The 14004-nt window shown below is 33.5% G+C and overlaps 1 long non-coding RNA gene and 1 pseudogene across 3 annotated transcripts in view; one reads left to right on the forward strand and one right to left on the reverse strand.

The window, feature by feature from the left end:
• LOC145511728 (uncharacterized) overlaps nucleotides 1-14004 on the reverse strand; it is an 878639-nt gene that overhangs the window by 294164 nt on the left and 570471 nt on the right. The window lies entirely within an intron of this gene.
• LOC145509419 (Y-box-binding protein 1-like) overlaps nucleotides 1-14004 on the forward strand; it is a 130925-nt pseudogene that overhangs the window by 2418 nt on the left and 114503 nt on the right.

The following is a 14004-nucleotide window of genomic DNA, read 5'->3' on the forward strand; positions in this document are numbered from 1 at the left end:
GCCTCAGCGGGGAGGAGACAAACGAATAAAAACAGGAAGCCAAGGCTGATTTTAATTTTGGAGCCCCCCAAAATAAAGGCCTCTCCTTTGGGGTTGACCTGCACTCATGAGGGTGTACTTTCCTTCACTTGCTGAATAAAACTCTGAGCTGTAACTGAGCTGTAACACTTGACTGCATTTCAAATCTTGGCTTGGGTGAGACAGAACCAAGGAAATTACACACTCCCCCAACACAAATAAACAAAACATGACATAAAAGAGTAATTATAACTGATATCACCAAAATATAAACAATTATAAGTGAATATTATGACTAGTTCTATACCAACAAATTGGGAAACCTAGAAGAAATAGATAAATTTCTGGAAACATGCAGTCTTTCAAAATGAATAAGGAAGAAATATTTGAATAGTATGGATCACTAGTATTGAAACTGAATCACTGGTCAAAAAGCTCTCAACAAACAACAGTACAGTACCAGATGACTTCACAGGGGAATTCTACAAACCATATAAAAAAGTGTTAATCCCTATACTTCCAAACCATTTCCAAAAACTGCAGAGGTGGGAACACTTCCAAATTCATTCTATAAAGCCACTATTATTCTGAAACCAAAAACAGACAGATACTACAAAAATTAAAACTGAAAAATAAGAAATTATAGGTTAATATCTCTGAGAAATATAGATGTATATATAATTTGTTAAGAAAACATTAACAAACTGAACTCAACAATATATAAAAAGGATCATATACCATGAGCAAGTAGGATTTCTTCCAGGAACATACAGGTGGTTCAATATATGCAAATAAATCAGCATGATATAGTATATAATAAAATGCAGGATAAAAATAATGTGATCATCTCAATAGATGTTGTAAAGCATTTAGCACAATTAAACATCCATTTATGATAAAGAAAAAAAAAACTCTCAACAAAATTGGTATAGAAGGAATTTATTTCAGTAAAATGAAGACCACAGGGCTTTCCTCATAGCTAAGTTGGTAAAGAATCCATCTGCAATGCAGGAGACCCCAGTTTGATTGCTGGGTCAGGAAGATCTGCTGGAGAAGGGACAGGCTACCCACTCCTATATTCTCTGGCTCCCCTTGTGGCTCAGTTGGTAAAGAATCTGCCTGCAATGTGGGAGACCTGGGTTTGATCCCCCGGTTGGGAAGATCCCCTGGTGAAGGTAAAGGCTGCCCACTCCAATTTTCTGGCCTGAAGAATTCCATGGATTGTATAGTCCATAGGTTCGCAAAGAGTTGGACACGACTGAGTGAGTTTCACTTTACTTCTTTATGGCAAACCTACAGATAATATCATTCTCAATGCTAAAATGTTGAAATATTTTCCTCCAAAATCAGGAAAAAAAGAATTCCCACTATCACCATGTTTATTTAACATAGTATTGGAAGTGTGAGTCAGAGCAATCAGAAAAGTAACTTGAAGGGCATCCAAATTAGAAGGGAAGACATAAAACTATATTTGCAGATGACATGATACTGTGCATAAAAAACTCTGAAGTGTCCACCAGAAAAACTATTAGAACTAAAAAATGAATCAGTAAATTTGCAGGATACAAGGTTAATACACAAAAACCTATTGCCTCTCTATACATTAATAATGAACTATCAGAAAGAGAAAGCAAAAACATCTTCCAAAAGAATGAAATACCTAGGAATAAACCTAACCAAGGAGGGCAACAACATATACTCTTAAAAACTGTAAGGCATTGATGAAAGAAATTGAAGGTGATACAAATAAATGAAAAGATATCCCAGTTAATTGATTGGAAGCATTAATGTTGTGAAAGTACTTATACTACTGAAAGCAATTTACAGGTTTAATGCAATTCCTATCAAAATACCCATGACATTTTCATGAAACTAGAACAAATAATCCTAAAATTTATATGGAAACATAAATAGCTTCTTTTTTTTTTTTTTTTTAAGAAAAAAAAAGGAAAGAAAAGCTCCCAAATAGTTAATGAAATCTTGAGGGAAAAAAAGAACAAAGTTGGAGGTATCATGCTCCCTGAGTTCAGATTACACTGCAAATATATAGTCATTAAAGCATCATAATGTTGACAAAAAAAAGATACATAGATCAGTGAAACATAATAGAGAGCCCAGAAACAACCCCTCACATATACGGTCAATTAATCTATTGCAAAAAAAGCAAAAATATACAATGGGTAAAATACACCTGATCCAATAAGTAGTTTAGCGAAATCTTCACAACCCTATATAAAATTAGACCATTTTCTCATACTATACACAAAAATAAATTCAAAATGGATGAAAGTCCTGAATATGAGACTGGAAATCATAAAACTCCTAGAGAAAATTGCTGCATAATCAATACACTCTTTTACAGAAGGCTTAGAAACATTTTTTTTTTTTTAATTTGTCAACTCAGGCAAAGTAAACAACAGCAAAAATAAACAAATAGAACATAATTATATAAAATCTTTTACTACAGTAAATGGAACTATCAAAAAAAAACCAGAAAAGACAACCTACTGAATGGGAGAAACTATTTGCAAATGATACATATGATAAGTGGTTAATATTCAAAATATATAAGTAGTTCATACAAGTCATTATCAAGGGAACAAACAACTTGATTTAGGAAATTAATATATCTATAAAACAAAAACAGACTTTACAGACATAGAAAACAGATTCATAGTTGTTAATGGGGAGGTGGGGTAGCAGAGGGAAAGGAACAGAAGTTTGGGATTAGCAGAGGCAGCCTATTATATGTAGGATGAATAAGCAACAAGGTCCTACTGTATAGCACAGGGAACCATTTTCAGTATCCTGTGACAAACCATAATGGAAAATGATATGAAAAATAATATATATATATATGTCATATATATATATATTAGTAACTTTTCTGTACAGAAGAAATTAACACAATATTATAAATCAAGTATATTTCAATAAAATCTTAAAAAAAGAAAAGAAAAGAAAAACAGGGGCAAAAGTCCTGAATAGACATTTTTTTAAAAGAAGACATACGGATATCCAATGAACACATGAAAACATGCTCAATGAAAACTTGTCACCAGGGAAATCCTAATCAAAACCACAATAACATATAATCTCACAATTGTCAGAATGGCTATGCTCAAAAAGACAACAAATAACAAACGTTGGCAAAAAAAGTGGATCAAAGGGAACATTAGTATACTGATGGTTGCAATGAACATTGGTATAGACTCTACTGAAAACAGTATAGAGATTTCTCAAAAAATTAAAAATAGAACTCTCATATTATTCAACAACTCCATTCCTAGGTATGTAGGAATGGAATGAAAGAATAAAGTTAAAACACTAATTGTAAAAATACATGCTGTCCAGTGTTTATAGCAGCATTAATTACAACAGCAGAATATGGAAGCAGCTAAGTATCCATTAACAGAATGCATAAAGATGTGGTATTTGTGCATGGAATGGAATATTACTCAACCATTAAAATGAAATTTTGTCTTTTGCTAGAACATGGATGGATATAGAGAGTTCTGTGCTTAGTGAAATAAGTCAGACAGAGAAAGGCCAATACATATGTTTTCAGTTACATGTGGATTCTAAAATTAATCAATGATTGAGTATTATGAGATAGAAAGAGACTCCGGAGAACAGACTAGTGGTTACCAGTGGGAGGGAAGATGAGCAACGTAAGGGTAGGGGTTAAGAGGTACAAAAACTATGTATAAAACAAATAAGGTTGCAATGTACAGCAAAAGGATTATCACCCATATTTTATAATAATTTTAAATGGAGTGTAATATATAAAAAAAAAAAAAATGAATTGCTATGTTGTTTACTCGAAACTGGGCTTCCCAGCTGGCTCAGCAGTAAAGAATCTGCCTGCAGTGCAGGAGCCTTAGTAGCCTTAGGTTTGATCCCTGGAGGAGGGCAAGGCAACATATGCGAACATTCTTGCCTGGAGAATCCCATAGACAAATGAGCCTGGTGGGCTCTCTGAAGTGACTTAGCAGGCGGCATGACATACTTGAAATTAACAACTTATTGACCAGAGACTTAATATGTCTTCTGTTACCCAAATGTTATTAACTGGAGTGTTTCAATATTCATTCACATCACTGGACACAGGCGTTAGTCTCTGCAAAAATCCCCTAGTTGGTAGTATGCTAATACACTATTGTAAGTCAAGCATATTCAATTTTAAAAAAAAGAGTAGGGCTAGGGGAGGGTATCGTGGTCATCAAACCAATTCAACAAGAGTGAGAATTATCTGATTATATAAAATACATTTCACTCCTAGACTTTAAAGAAAAAAAAAAAATAGGCAGGTGAGAGACTAATAATAGAATTGTGAGTCCGCTAATTTCTTCTCTTTTTATTACGTGTACTTTCATATTATTAAAGGATATTTAACATTACAAAATTAACATTGTATAATTTTACATAACTTAAGATTTTTACTATAACATTCCTTGCTTTAAAACCATGATTCTCAACTCTGACTTTACACTGTAATCATATTTAAAGCTCTTGATAATCCAATCACATCCTCAAAGCAGAACCTTTGATGGGGAGACTCAGGTATCAGTATCCATAATGCCTCTCTGTTGATCCAGTGTAGAGCTACTCAATTCTGGGTATATTTCTAAATTTAAATAAAGTTTTTAATAACTGTATCTCTGTGGTAAAACAAACTTCATCTGAAATTCATTTTCATTAATTTCTCCACTTTGATTTTAGCTTCATTTTCTTCGTTTAAATGCAATGGCATTTTAAACATGTCTTTCTAAAGTTGTATTCTTTCTGTAACTTTATCTATCTACCTATCTATTTCTATCTTTGTATCTCTTTATATACAGTAAAGAGATACTGTCTATAGCATAGATGAATCTTGTCAGAGACTGTCTTCAAGTGTTAGGAATTTTGTGCAAATTTTTAAGTTTGTGTTTCTTTCTAGTTGTTTGACATTGTTTAACACACATCCTTCATTTTTACAAAAACCAAAGCCTTAATTTTGAAGTTGCATTAAATGACTTTAGCTTCATATTATTTATTGTTTAATAATTGGTCACATCTAAATTTAAAGTTACAGTAACCCTTTAAGAGATTAAATATTCACTTACTAATGATTGAAAATATCATTTTATTACAAGTATTTTAGAGCAAAATATCTGTATACAGTTTGGTGACTACAGTTTGGTTTTTATGTGCATGGAACTACAACAAGGCAATGGATATTTGCAGTTTAATTTTAACATTTCACAGCTTACGATGATGAAAAAATATGTATCTATGATATGATATCAAATGGGTATACATCAAGTCTAAAAGAAGGAAATGAATATCCATAATTAAATTTTTATATGTTATATCTTGCAGTGGTGAAATAAATATCTGTCATTGACATGAATGTTAAATGGCTATGTGTCAGCATCTAGAGTACAGAAATTAATATCCTCAATTAAATGTCTATATGTTATGTAAGATTTTGACACAGAAATTTCTTACAACTTGATATTCCTTTAAGAGTTTTTCTATCTTAAAAAAGATTAGATCTGTATATTTTCCCTTTCTAAAAACATGGTAAGGATGGAACAGTGAGAAAATTTAATTTACAGAAGTTCTGCAATTTTTAAACAGTAAATGACTCATAAGTCAGTTCACAGCTATTTTAAAATTTTAATTTCCTAGTACACTTAAAAGTTCAATCTTTTTTCCCCTTCATTTTTAGTCCTCTTTATCAATCATCGTTAACCATTTTGATTCCATTAAAAGTTAATATGTTAAAAATATAACTAAACATAATCACAAAATTAAGAAGGATTCTATGGGAGAAAATGTATCAAATTGTAATAAGAAAGTACATAATTGACATTTTATTAATAGCTTGTTATATAACACTTTATGTATAGCTTCAATGTTGTGAAAATAAATCAAAATTTCTAAAAATATCTTGCTTATATAAATAAATATCATGCAACTCTGAGTATCACATTGGGTTGCACAGAACTCCATCTCCTAAAGAATCCTAACTATTGAACACTTCATACAACATAGTGATAGGGTCACGATGCTAAAATTAACTCAGAGACTCTTTTTATTAATTTTTTTTAAATGATGCTTATTTTGGAAGTGTAGAAATAGCAAATGGTAAACTCAATATTCACAGTTTATTTAAGATTTTTCTGGAAATTCTGTAAGGGCAATATTTACTAACTATGAAAAATAAAGATGGAATCTAAATTTTTGGTGAGTGTCACAGTGCCGTGTATACAGAAGTAGAAATATAATATTGCACACATGAAACATATAACATTAAATACCAACGTTATCTCAATAAAAAAATAAATGAAAAAACAAGTCAATCTTTGCCACAGTATTTAAGCAGTAAGACTAAGCAGGTATGACAAGCTAATCCTGGAAATAATGCAATTTTAATATCTACTGATTCTATATAAGAAACACAAATCTTTAACAAATATTAATAATAAATCATTATTTCTTCTCATGTGGTTTTCACGTAAGGAATATATATCTATGCAACTTTTAGTATACAGATAATACACAGAAATGTGTGCCTGGTACCAACTTTCTAAAATTTTTGTTTTGTTAACTTACGGGAAAATCAGCATTTTCAAATTCTAGTTGCCACTCACCAAATCACCTTTCCCTCAAGATTTCTCCATTTTGATGACAAATCAAGCTGTTACATTATACTTTCATCAGGCAATGTCTGCCCATGTATCCTGGCAACCACATGCTGCAGTTGCATTGACTCCTTGAAGCACAGGATGAGAAGGAACTTGTTAAGGTCAAGAAACAAGTTTTAAGGAAAAACTATGGTAAATAAATTATTTCTGAGTTGTTTTTGAGCCAGAAGCTTTCCCACAAATTGAGTCAATAAACTCTTAATTTTAAAGACATTTGCATTCACCACCTAAATAAAAATGTCAGATTACAAAAAAGAAATAGATTTTGGATTTATGGCCATGCAATATAGATACAGACCCAAATATGAACACTTCAGATTCATTAACCGAATATTTCTTTACTCTAGCTTGGGGAGTTTTTCCATTTTCATGACTTCTGTAATAAAATATATCTGAACACTGAAAATTTGGAATAGTTTGAACACATTGACTATTTTGTATATGCTGAGCATGCTAAAAATAAAAGAGAAAAATGCTCTCCTTATTGATTTTAATTATTCCTGGTGTCTACTCTGGACAGACTGACCTCTTAATTGCATCAAGGATGATGAAAACTGTCTAGTTCCAGTTACCATAAACGTCATACACTTTCTCTAAATTGCTGCTTATGAGTTGAGACAGGTCAGTAAGAGGCACCTAAAAGCTGGCAATGGTCCATATTCTATTTTATATCCACTTAAAAGACTAAAATAAATATTCAGCTAGACATATTTTTATGTTATAACTCTAGCCTCTGAATACGCAAACACACAGTGATGACAAAAAAATTGAACATCTTAATACTTAGAAGACATAGCTTTCAATATATCAGAACACAAGAAAGAAAGAATTAAAAAACCTAAAGAAACTGGAAAAACAGCAGAATAAAGTCAAAGAAACTAGAGAGGATATTAGGATGGAGAGCAATAAGAAAGAAAACAACAAACAGCCACGATTAAAAAGCAAATAAATGTAGTTGAAGATTGCTCAAGATTTTGTGTCGTTTTGACAAGATGGATGAAATATACAGACCAAAGATAAAACCGCTGTTAAACTGCAGATTTAAAATACAGCACTAATAAATTTATATAGTTAATTGCAATGGATAAATTTCTTGCACAAGAAAGACCAAAACTAGAGGAATAATAAAGAGAAACTTGTAATCATGGACTTACATGGCAATAAATTTTCTTAGTAATTTAAGACTTCTCTTTGAAATCTATTAATACTATTCCATATGCTAATGTGGACATATTTTTTCTATTTTGTTTAGAAAATAAAACTATGGTTGATATACAATATTATGTTACTTTTATGTGTACTTTGCGTTGATTTGACATTTACATGCATTATGAAATGATCACTGTGATAAAGCTAGGAACCATCTGTCCCCATACATAATACAGTATTACTGAGCATATTCCTTATGCTGTATAATGCAACGTTGTGGATTACTTATTTTCTAACTGGTGGTTTATACCTCTTCATACCCTTAACCTGTTTTGCTCCCTCACCCTCCTCTTGTCTGGCAATCACACTCTGTTCTCTTTAACTACAAACCTGTTTTTCTTTTTCTTTCTTTTGTTTTGCTTTTCCGATTCCACATATAAGTGAGATTACACAGCATTTTTATTTCTCTGTTTTCTTTATTTCACTTAGCATGATACCCGTTAGGGCCATCCACGTTGTTGCAAATGGCAGGGTTTCATTTTCTACAGCAGAGCGATATATACACACATACATACCACATCATCTATATTCACTCACCTATCAATAGCTACTTAGGTTGATTCCACCCCTTGGCTATAGTAAACAATGCTGCAGTGAACACTAAGGCGCATTTTCTTTTCAAATAAGCGTTTGCCTTTTTTTGCATAAACACGCACATATGACATTGCCAGATCATATAGCAGTTCTATTTTTAATTTCCAGAGGCGATCTACAGCATTTTACATATGGGCTGCAGCAATTTACAATCCCTCATTTTCTCCCCAAGTTGGCCAACCCTCGATATTTGATGTCTTGATGATGATAGCCATTCGACAGGTGTGAGATAGTATCTCATTGTGGTTTTGATTTACATTTCCTGATGATTACTGACATTGAATATTTTTAACACTTCTGTTGTCCATCTGTATATCTTCTTATGAAAAATGTCTATTCAGACCCATTGCCCATTTTTAAACTGAGATTATTTTTTTATGTTGAGCTGTGCCAGTTCTTTGCATATCCTGGATATTAACCACTTACCAGGGAGACTGCTTACAAATACCTTCTCCCACTCAGTAGGCTGCCTTTTTATTTTGTTAATATTTACCTTTGGTGCACAAAAGCTTTTTAGTTCGATGTGGTCCCATTTGTTTATGTATGTTTTTGTAGCCCTTGCCTGAGGAAATAGACCCAAAATATCGCTAAGACCCATGTAAGAAAGCTTACCCTGCACGTTTTCTTCTCGGATTTCTATGATGTCAGGTGTCATGTTTGAGTTTTTAATCCATTTACAGTTTTTTTGTATATGGTGTGGAAAAATAGTTCATTTTTTTTTTTTTTACAAGTAGCTGCCCAGTTTTCCCAACACCATTTATTGAAGATGCCATCTTTTCTCCATCGAATATTCATGCCTCATTTGTCATAGATTGGTTGACCGTATAAGCATGGGTTTACTCCATAGCGAGAGAATCTGGAATAGGGAGAGGGATAGGGCCTCACCCCTCTTTAAATGTTTTGGAATTCACTGTGAAGCTATCTGATGGTCCTGGGCTTTTGGATTTTTTGGAGTTTCTTTTATCACTGATTCAATTTACTTATTGATAATCAGTCTGTTCATATTTTCTATTTTTTTTTTTTTTTCCCAATTCAGTCCTAGGAGATTGTGTCTTTCCAGGAATTTATCCATTTTTTTCTAGGTTTCCATTTTGTTAGCATATAATATGGTTGTTTGTAGGATCTATCATGATCCTTTGTTTTTCTGCCATGTGGGTCATGACTTCTCTTTCATTTCTGACTTTAGTAACTCGGACTCTCTCATGAGTCTGACTAAAGGTTTATCACTCGTGTTTATTTTTTTTTTTCAAACTGTAAACTAGTTTCATTGATATTTTCTATTTTGTATCTATATTAATTTTTTTTTTTGTACTCCGATCCTTATTCTTTTCCATCTACTAATTTTGGGATCTATTTGTTCTTTTTCCAGTCCCTTTAAATGTAAATTTAGGTTGTTTTAGATTTTTCTTGTTTCCCGAGGTAGACTTGTATGGCTCTAATGCTCCTCTTAGAATTGCTTTGTTGTATCCAACAGATTCTGAAGTTTTTTTCCATTTTCATTTATCTCCATATTTTTAAATTTCCTCTTTGATTTTTTCCCAATGATCCATAGATTATTTTGTTGTTTAGACAACACATGTTTGTGTTTTTTTGTAGATTTCTTTCTTGTAGCTTACTTCAGGTCTCACAGCATTATAATTGGAAAAGATGCTTAATGTGACTGCAATCTTAAATATATTGACTTAGTTTTTGGCCCTAATATAATTACCTATTATGAATAATGCTCCATGTGCACCTGAAAGAACATGTAATCTTTTTTTTGTCTTTTTTTATTGGATAGAAAGTTATGTATCTATTAAGTGTATCTGGTCTCATGTGTGATTAAAGTCAATGTTTCTATATTAATTTTCTGTTCAGATGATATGTCATTGGTGTAGGTGTGGGATTACAGCCTCTTCGCTATTGTTCAGTCACTAAATTGTGTCCGACTCTTTGCAACCCCATGGACTGTAGCACACCAGGCTAGCCTGTCCTTCACCGTCTCCTGGAGTTTGCTCAGACTCATGTCCACTGAGTCGGTGATGCCATCCAACCATCTCATCCTCTGTTGTCCCCTTCTCCTGCCCTCGATCTTTCCCAGCATCAGGGTCTTTTCAAATGAGTCAGTTCTTTGCATCAGGTGACCAACTTACTGGAGCTTCAGCTCCAGCATCAGTCCTTCCAATGAATATTCAGGGTTGATTTCCTTTACCATTGACTTCTTTGACCTCCTTGATGTCCAAGGGACTCTCAAGAGTCTTCCTCAGCACCACAATTTGAAAGCATCAATTCTTGGGTGCTCAGTCTTCTTAAGAGTCCAGTTCTCACATCCATACATGGCTACTGGAAAAGCCATAGTTTTGATTATATGGACCTTTGTCAGCAAAGTGATGTCTCTGTTTTTTAATATGCTATCTAGTTTTGCCATGGCTTCAAGTCCCTAACTATTGTTTATTGCCCCATACTACCTTTATTTGTGTTAATATTTTCTTTACATATTTAGATGGTAATTTACATATTTAGATGTTACATATATTTAAATTCTTGTTGGACTGACTCATCCACCATTCTGTAATGTCCTTCTTTTTCTCTTGTTTCAGATTTTGTTAAGGTCTATATGTCTTATATAAGTATTGCTTTCTTTCCATTTCCGTTTGTATGGAATATCCTCTTCTTCACTTCACTTCTCTTCACTTGTTTTTGTGTCCAACTCGTCACTCTATGCCTTTTGACTGAAGCATTTAGTCCATTTACATAAATAGGCATTTTTGATAGATGTATAGTCATTGACACTTTATTACCTGTTTTCTGTTTGTTTTTGCAGTTCTTTTCTCTTTCTTTCCTCTTCTTCTGCTCTCCCTTCTGATCTGATAAACATTTTTAGTATTATGTTTGGATTCCTTTCTCTTTTTTAGTCTCGGTATCTATTATATTTTAGATTTTTGGTTTGTGCTTAACATAAGATTTATATATAATAATTCATATATGTGTGATTATTTTAGGCTTGAATGTGTTCTAACAACATTTTATTTTACTCACCCCCACAGTTAATATATCTGATGTCGTATTTTACATTTTTGTTTTGTGTATCTCAAGTACTGGGGATATATATGATTTTATTATTTTTGTCTCTTAATCCTACCAATGAGATTTTTCCTTTCATAATTTTTTATATCACTAGTCATATTTTTTTCTTTTCTTCCTAGAAAATATCCTTTGTCATTTCTTGTAAAGTTGGTTTACTGTTGATGAACTCTTTCAGCTTTTATTTATCTGTAAAGCTCTTTATGTTTCTTTCATAATTTTTCTATTTTAATTGTAATTTGTCTTGGCTTTCTGGATATGGATGTCTGTTTCTTTTACCAGATTAGAAAAGCTTTCAATTATTTTTTCAAATAATTTCTCCATCACTTTTTCTCTTTCTTTTCCTTCTGGAACTCCTATAATGTGAATGTCAGTTCCATTAATGTCCCAGATGAATCTTAAATTATTGTTACTTTTAAAAACTACTATTTTCATTTTTTTTTCTGTTCAGCATGGGTACTTCCAAATACTCTGTCTTCTGCATTGCTGATTTGTTCCTCTGTGTGATCTAACCTATTGTGAATTCCTTTGAGTGTATTTTTATTATAGTTATTTTATTTTTCAGCTCTGTTTGATTCTACTTCAAACTTTCTCTTTGCTGAATTTCTCATAATATTCATCCACTCTTCTCTCAAGTTCAGTTAATATCTTTATGATCATTGCCTTGAACTCTTTGTCAGGTAGATGGCTTATCTCCACTTCATTTGGTTTCTTATCTGAAATTTTGTCTTGCTTCTTAGTTTGGAACACATTCCACTGTTTTCACATTTCACCTAGTGTTCTGTGTTTATTTCTGTGTGTTAGGTCAATTGGTTATATTTCTTGATCTCAGAGAAACGGCCCGAAATAGGAGACATCCTGTAGGGCTCAGTAGCATACCTTCTGTTCCCTAGAACTATATTTTCTAGGTATCCCCCATAAGCAAGTTCCATGCACCCTTCTGTTGTGAAAGGGCTAATTATTGTGGGAGTGCTGGTAGGCAGGCCTGAGCTCCTATCCAGCTGATTACAAAGCAGTCCTTTGTGGGGTGACTGTGTGCCCACTGGAGGTAGGGTGTCTCTCCCATGCAGTTGGCTATGCAGCACAGGTGCATACGGCTCTCTGTACAGCCCATGGGGGACTTGGGGCTGGCGTGCAGCCGCTAGAGGACAGGGCCATACTTTCATCCACTGTCTTCAGGGACTGGTGGGGCTCAAGGCTGGTGTCCACCCACTAGAGTGTGGGACTGGGACCCTCTTCAGCTATCTGCACAGTTTCATGGCAATTGTGTCTATTATCAGTCCAGTGGGCAACAGGCTAATAGGCTAGAAAAATGATTTCCAAATGCTTCTTTGTGTCATTGTTCTCACAGTAGAACAACCTTCCAAATTGACTTCCGCCTGCATCGCTGGAGAAGGAAATGGTAACCCACTCCAGTACTCTTGCCTGGAAAATCCCATGGACGGAGGATCATGGTAGGCTACAGTCCACGGGGTCACAAAGAGTTGGACACGACTGAGCGCTTCACTTTGTATCATCATAACCAGGGAGATTTTCAGTTGCCTTTTACTTCTGTGGGAGACCCTCCAATATCCTTAAGTTGATCTGACCTAGATTTCTTTCAAGTTATTTCCTTTGTGCTGGAAGTATTTGAGACTTATGTGCATCCTTCTGTTTCCTCTAGACTTCTTATGGTTCTCCTGAACACAAACCCCACTGGTTTTCAAACCCAGATGTTATAGGACTTCTCTTCCAGTGCAGGACCTACCCAGGTTGGGAAGCTGGATGTGGGGCTTGGACCCCCTCATTCTTTGGTGGGAGGCCTCTATAATTGTGGTATTCTTCCAGTTTGAGAGTCACTGACCCAAGGCAATGGTCCTGACAAGATCACATATTTTCCTCTCCTATTCTTCTTCCGGTTCCTTTTTTATGTTGAGCTTCTTTGTGGAATTATTTTCTGTTAGTCTTCAGGTCATTGTCATAGATTACTACACTGTAAGTAGTTTTAATTTTAGTGTTTCCATGGGAGGAGGTAATTTCAGAGCTTTACTAATCTATCATCTTGGCCCCTTCTCCTTTCTATTTCTTATATAATTAATCTTTATACTCATTATTTTTTCAACAGAAACTGAATTGCTAAAATATGTGCAATAATAACCATTCTATTTTTAATTTTTCATAGTATATAAGAAGTTTTTATATTCTGAAACCTGTAATTAGCCATAGATAACTATACACTGCACTATTAAGATTTCAGGCAGAGCTGAAGTAAATGTTGTATATATATATGTGTGTGTGTGTGTGTGTGTGTGTGTGTGTGTGTAATATATACATATATATATAATGCATATATTTAAATATCAATGCACTCATTTCCATGTATATAATACTTCTATGTATTTCTTCATGCACATCATGCATGCGTTTATTTATATGTGTGTATCTATAG

This window comes from Giraffa tippelskirchi, chromosome 6 (genome assembly GCF_054371585.1).
Source record: "Giraffa tippelskirchi isolate mGirTip1 chromosome 6, T2T-mGirTip1v1.2.pri, whole genome shotgun sequence".
In the NCBI taxonomy this organism is placed as follows: Eukaryota; Metazoa; Chordata; class Mammalia; order Artiodactyla; family Giraffidae; genus Giraffa; species Giraffa tippelskirchi.